The sequence below is a fragment of the Copadichromis virginalis genome, linkage group LG3 (assembly GCF_057382275.1).
Source record: "Copadichromis virginalis isolate Kocher_CV1m ecotype Utaka linkage group LG3, C_Virginalis_male_GT1.1, whole genome shotgun sequence".
In the NCBI taxonomy this organism is placed as follows: Eukaryota; Metazoa; Chordata; class Actinopteri; order Cichliformes; family Cichlidae; genus Copadichromis; species Copadichromis virginalis.
This window is the reverse complement of record NC_140620.1, coordinates 42,692,230-42,699,354: the sequence shown is the minus strand read 5'-3', so window position 1 is coordinate 42,699,354 and position 7,125 is coordinate 42,692,230. Positions and strand designations below refer to the sequence as shown.

General features: G+C 42.4%; 1 long non-coding RNA gene across 1 annotated transcript; it reads right to left on the bottom strand.

Annotated features, from left to right (window-relative positions):
- Positions 1–1,080: 1,080 nt before the first annotated feature.
- On the bottom strand, positions 1,081–6,850 carry LOC146714844 (uncharacterized). The gene is made up of 3 exons (XR_014919315.1): positions 6,744–6,850; positions 1,718–1,929; positions 1,081–1,639 (listed from the first exon to the last, which is right to left on the bottom strand). It is a non-coding gene; the product is annotated as an uncharacterized LOC146714844 (long non-coding RNA).
- Between the last annotated feature and the right edge of the window lie 275 nt (positions 6,851–7,125).

Sequence of the window (7,125 nt, the reverse complement as noted above, 5' to 3'; positions counted from 1 at the left end):
GAATTAAGCTAATATGTAAATGTCTCAAAAGCACTGTAATGTCATATAGGCACTGATGAGAACTAATGATTGGAAATGTTCTGATGATCACAGATAATTCATTTGGTGATAATTAATTATTCAAAGCTGTTAATACTTGTAGCGAGATTACTTAAGCTATTGGAACCAGAGACAGACCACTACACACCCTCACACCTGCTTAGTATGAGGTTGAGATGGGGGAAAAACATATAAAATGTAGCAATACCACTTTTTCTTTATTTTACATCAATAGCATCAGCATTAACGGAATAGCCATGCCTACCTAAAAGGCAGTGGTGGAACATCTGGCTCCAAAGCAGGCGAAACAAGGCACAAACTGCATGTGTGTGGCTCAGTCTGAGTGCGACATTGCTGGCTTCAGTGGAATTCCAGGCCTGCTGCCTTGTCTGTACACACTGTGCTTGTATCTTGTTTGCTGTACAGTACTGCTGTGGGTGATCATGTGGAACCCAGACTGGTGCGCTGGCCATGTTGTGTGTGCTGTCATCTCAGATGTGCACAGAACATTGAGGAGTCACAGATCACTACCCCTCGGGGAGATGGAGTTTGTGTGTGTTAGAGAGCGGGGAGTGTGTGTGTGTGTGTGTGAGAGAAAGAGAGAAGCTGGTTGTTATTTTACTCCTCACGTTCTGAACTACCTCCTTCAGCCTTGCTGTCAGCCTGCCTTGACACCATTACCTGATTGACTCAAGCCACATATGAGAGCTCCACCTGAACAGATTCACATAAGCACATTACCCAGCAAATAAAGGCAGTAACAGGGGCCTGCAAATACAAACATATTAGCCTTGATTTTGATTTTGCAGTCCCCCATTTTCATATCCTGCCAATGTCCCTTGAGGTGAGATAAAGATTAATCTCTATAAACAGAAGAAATCTCTAACAAAGAATAATATTTCTGTTACTAGAAGTTCTCTGGTTTCCATTTGTAGTCCACTTTTCATACTGGCCAATCACATTGGGTTGCACATTCAGGTATAAAGAGCCCCTTTGGACAGCATGCTTCAATTTCCAACCATCAGCAATAATGTGGCATTTTATTAGCTCTTTTTATAGTGAATTTACATTTATAAAAAACAACCAGTGGACAGAACAGGAAGTCTTAGCCAATCTGCAACAAGCTTGTTTCTAAACACTCGGCTTTAAAGCTCTGAAAACGTTGAAAAATTAGACATTTTAGCAGCTAAAGAACAAGATAGTCAGAGGAAGGAGTTGAAGAAAATAAATATTGGAAACTAAATTAATTTTATTATTAATGCATGTATTAGTTGATCTCTTCGCAACTTATTTCACCGTCACTGTCAGCAATCAGTTGCCAACTAGTTGGAGAACAAACATTTTTCCCGAGTGACTGAAGGCTGACAGGTGAACAAGTCTCTAGGCCAGCCTTGGCTTTAGCTTTGTGTGTATCATAGTTAAAGGGGATTGCAATAATAAGAATAATCTTCTTGTATGCGTAGATTACTATTACACTATAGGGGAGTATGTCCGTGGAGGGTAAGTCCGAGGAGGTGGAGACGAGAACAGATGGACTACTCGGAGGTCCAAGCGGGCAGGAGGACAGGCAGGTGACTAGCACAGCACGCCGGACAGAAACCTGAGAACACAGAGTCGAAATAAGCACAGCTCATGCGACACTAAGCACATACACTGGTTCAGTGGGGAGCCAAATTACCACTGTGAAGTGTCTGCAGCTGGCGGTGCAGGGTTAAATCCTCCTCCACCAAATCACCTGGGATGAGATGCAGGTGTGATGGTGACGGCCCAACCCGAGGGTGTGGCCGCCGGGGCATCCAACGCCTTCCTCAGACACAGAGCCACGGACCATGACGTCATTGACGTCTTTGTTCTTCTGCGATATTTTTCACTTGGGTTACAGGCAGGTTCCTGAACATCACATGTTACTGTGTTATGCCGTGTTTATAGTTTTTCCTTTCCTCATCTGCTTGATATAGCATCTTATAGTGTGTCAGCATGTTTCATATCGGAACATGCTGACACACCATAGATTTCTGTGAGAGAACTTAAAGCATACTTAGCCACAGGTTGAGACCAGCGGTTAATAGAAGCAGTTAATAAAAAACTCAGTGATGCATTTATGGCTAATACAATCCACCTTTAATCATCACTTTAACTGACTGATGGCTGGAAAATGAATTAGCTGATGAGAGAAGTAATGTTTGACTGGCATTCGGAGCTTTTAGGCATCAGCACGTCATCATTAGTAAACGCACGGCATAGCACAACACAACACATACGATATCTGCACTGGTGGCGTGAAAAGGATTTTCCATCTGTCTCCAGCTGCCCGTCAGTATGCTACGCACACAAACAGAAACACACACGTCGACAATAAAAACCAGGCAGTGATGGGTTTTACATCGCTGCGAACACGAGATATGACTAATCACGATTATACGCGAGTAGTCTATTCCGGGCCGAGCGAGCCTATCGCTGCATAATCAGGGGAAAAGGGAGAGCGAGAGAAACTCCTGTCACAGATATTCGGGTGGAACCTAATATTTGCATAACTGTGTGTCAGATAAGGGGGGAACTATTATAGCGTGGCACTGCCATAACCAGCGGGCATACAGGCAGCGAGGCATTATGGGGGCTGATTGGGGATGGTGTGTGTGGTGATTCCATTAAAGATCCCCAGCAGATGCAGTGGATTGAGAGTTATGGTGGAAAGTGTGTCAGACCTTTCATGCAGAAACACTGAAAGTATTTCTGTATCTGGTTTTGAATGCAGTGAATAATGAGCAGTTTATGACATCAGTTCTGCCTCGCATCGTGGAAAACACCCAAAGAAGTCACAGTGGGGCATGCATACAGTTGATAATATTGTATTGTACACTTTGCTGCTCTCATAATCGTAATCCCCTTAACTCTTTGCTGTCTTGTTCGCTCAGTGTTTCATGCTGAAAAGCTGATCGTCACTTTAAATCCTTTTTTTTTTTTTTTTAAGTTCTGCAGCAACTAACTTTTAGGTTTCTGTCACAGCAAATGAGTGTCGTGGAGAATTATCAACACAGGCAGCTTTCAGCATGTCACCTCCTCTCTCAGTATGCAGGCACATGATTCTGTCTAGACAATGGTAGACAGGCAGCTGCCTGCGAGCACACTCACACACAGACATGCAGACTCTCACCGCAAAAGCATTTTGTCCCTTTCTTCTTGAGCAGTTGCTTCGGAGCAACAAAACTAATAGATGAATGTGCTCGGCCTATCAATCAAACGGGACGAACAGGAAATCAATAAGCACAGGCAAACATTTAAAGGAATGCGACACACACACACACACACACACAAACACACACACATAATCTGACATCCTGGGGAGATGGCTACACATTGACCCAAATATTCTTAGCCGAGGACCCGCAGCTTCCACTTAGAGTCACTCCGTCACCTCCAACCTGTTAATCAGCAGATTCACTTCTTAATATTAATAATAATTCCAAGTTCCCGAGTGGACACTGGGGGTTTGGTGGTGTAAAATGATTTGTCAGACACCAGGGCCCTATTTCAGGAAGCCGGTTTAGAAAACTCAGAGTGAAAAACGATACTCAGGGTTGAGTAACCCCGAACTGTCCAACTCGGAATATTCGGTTTCAGAAAGGCTGATAACAATTAGTTCAATCAACGTGGAGTTGCTTTAACCCCAAGTTAAGCGCGCGCACGAGGATACATAAAGCCCTGATTAGTGGAGCACAGATTAAGCAAGTCACCATGGAGACGGAGGGAAAGAAGGCGCGGTCAATGTATTTTACAGCGCTTGAGGCCGAAATTCTGATGGCAGTATAGGGCTTTGGAGCGTGATGTCACGGGGGTGGGCGATAACATGCAAATTTTGCGGAAAAAAAGTAACACAGCCTCAGCTGCAAAAGAAAGGGAGCATGCATGGCAAAACATGGCCGACAGAGTCAATGCGTGAGTGTTAATTTAAACATTGATCTAGGGATTTCCACCCATTTAACACGTTATTTTATTATATTTTATTTTATTTTTTATTTCATACATTTTATTTTGTGATGTGATGTGAGCGCAGGTGCAACCCAACAGGCCCCAAACGTTCCTGGCAGCAAGTAAAAATGAAATATAAAAATATAGTCCAAACAGGTAAGGTGTAATTGTATTATGAGCCATAGTGCTTGGTCTGTTTGTCCTATATAAATCAATTGCAGTTAGAGGCTACATTAGTTTCCCCTCTGTAAGCACTTATTGAAATTATCTGAGCACATTACAAGTACATATTTGCTTACTCTGTATGCTCAAATGTGACCCGTTATAGCCAACAGAAAAAAAGCGGAGGCCTGAAAAACAGGTGGGGGTCCTCCACCACCACCACTCACAGAGGCTGAGCAGTTGGCTTCCATATTTGTGATAATGTTGGCAGCATCACATATGATCTTCACAGTGCAGAGAACACAAATTAGCATCCATTACTAATAATGAAATAATTTGTTAGTTTGAAATGCTACAGGGAACTATGTACCTGTACATTAATGCTGTGGAAAGACTTCCTGTTCACATAGTCGCCTTCATTTACTGAAGGAGCAATAATTGGAATGTGAGTGCCATCTATACAGCCAATCACGCCTGGGAACCGTGAAAATAAATGTAAAATTTAAGTAGTAGTTCAAATATCACCACATCATGAATTAAGTTTTGTTCATCCTGATACCTGCAATTTTGTGGCATCCCTCTTTGATAAATCTTGTGGGTCTATGACCGGGGAACACCACAGACGAGTACAGGAGACGTTTCAGTGCAACTGTAACATTCCTGACTGCCCGACAGACGGTAGCCTTGGAAACGTGCTCAGCGTCACCAATATTATACAGAAAGCTCCCGTTTGCAAAAAACCGAAGTGCAATACAAATAATATGTACAGAACTGAGAGGATGTCCGCGATGTGTCACATGAGCAATATTAGGCCTAAGGATGTTATTCAAATGAATTATAGATTGTGCTGAAAAACGGTGACGTTCACACAGGAAATCATCAGGAAATGATAAAATGTCCAAACGCGCTCTAATCACTCTCTCCCGGCGGAGAGCTCTGCGGAGAATTTGGGCTTCAACATCTACTGGCTCTTCAAGGAAGGGACACGCCTTGTCTGACACTTCCTACAGTCAGGTTTCCGACAAAGAGGCGGAGAAAGTTAGGGTTAGTTGAAGTAAACCTGCTAGGGGGCAGGTTAGCTTCACGGAGTGTGTTGTCATAGTAACTCGCTCAGAATTAATCTAAACTCGCTTTGTGAAACCGAAAACCCAGAGTTTTCGTTAACTCAGGGTATACTTACTCAGATTTTGCTCTAAACCGGCTTCCTGAAATAGGGCCCAGATCCTGGTCTATGTCCAGTCTGATGTTTTTATTTTGTTTTCACTTGTGTACATCTCTGTATATCAGAGATGTACACAGACACCATGACATCAAGACTGGCTTCTTGACTCTTCTTCTTCTGTTAAAAGTGCAGTGAGTCATTTTTGAGATTATTTACTAGAAAACAAAAGTTGGACTCATAAACATACATGATGAGTTTGCAATTACATCTTCCGACAAACTGATTTGTTCTCATAAACTTGGAATGAATCCATTAAAAGCACAAAGGAGTGGGCACCAGTTTGTGGAAGCCATGAATGCCATGCATGAATACAGTGGCTGCAAAGAACATCACCGTTCCTCCTACATACATAGTATACATAGTATGCCTTATGAATAACTTTTAATTTAAAGATCACATATAGCCCTTTCAAATTATATATGCTCATTCAGAATTTTTATTTTCATCTCTTTCTTTATGGCATTCTCCTCGTCTAACACTCCTCTCTCTCATTCTCTTTCCACATTATTCTCCTCTTCCTCACCTCAAACTTCATCTCCTGAGCTCTACCATACAAAAGCTGCTTATTTATTCCTGATGTTCTTGATATCACTTAATTATTGTAGACATGTGACCCTTACGTCTCCAGGGAGCTGATAACGAGCCAACTAAACAACAACAGCTGGCTATAAGCTAACATTATCCCAGCTAATGTTAGGCTTGAGTGTTTTAAAAATTACTTTCCCAGTTTGATTACATTCTCACATTGAACGAGAAGTTATTAGCTAAGTGTTCAAATCCAACAATGTTAGAGCCACTTCAGAGAAAGGTGCACTATTACTGGCTAACAGTGGCAAAACCAGCAGCGCTTAGTGACAGAAAAGCTCACAATAACCTCAACAACTTAGCTAAGTGTTGCTTACATCAGACAGGAATAAGCTTCAGTGACCCACTAACTCGTATTGAACTTTCTCTAAGTTGTAGAGCCTTCGTCTGGACACATATTGACAGCTGAGGTAAACAGCTCACTGGCAGTCTACACTCACTACAGCTGAGGGACAGCTAGACTTGTTTAACCTACATTGACTGCTATAAGCTAATGCTAGCAGGCTTGGTTAGCAAGCAGCATTCACAAGCTCTATGGGTGTAACTACACGGAAACATAACTGCTAATCAGTGCAACGCACCCATTTAGTAAGCCCTATTGCTTGTCGGCTAATTGTGCTAAAAATGCTCGACAAACACCACAAACACGTTGCAGAGGTCGAGTTAGGTGACTCAAATCATTAAAAGTGAAGCAATCCAGCAGGTCTGAAGCATCCATACCTCTAACTTTAGGACTTAACAAAACCCAGACAGGTGAGCTACTTACCAATTTATTCCTGCAGAGTTTATTCATTGTACCAGTTAATTTTAAAGCTGAAATTTGGGATTTTTACCACAATGCAAGTATGGGTGTATAAATGTGTGAGAACTGACTCCTGTCTTAAGTGGCTATTGGAGGAACTCCAGTTTTGGGCACTCCTGCACTGGCTTTATTTTTCAACCCCAGGCGTTGCCAGTTGGTTATAATATGCCTTTTCATAACATTAACCGCTTACTCGGAGCATTTAAATGAGACACTGAGGGATCCTTTTCCTACAAGCATCAATTTGGGAGTGATACCTGGGACGTCACAGCACCAGTGCCAAAGGACACCCAGTGAGTATATGTGAGGCTGCAGCTGCTGTGACAAAATTGCAGCATTTATGGGA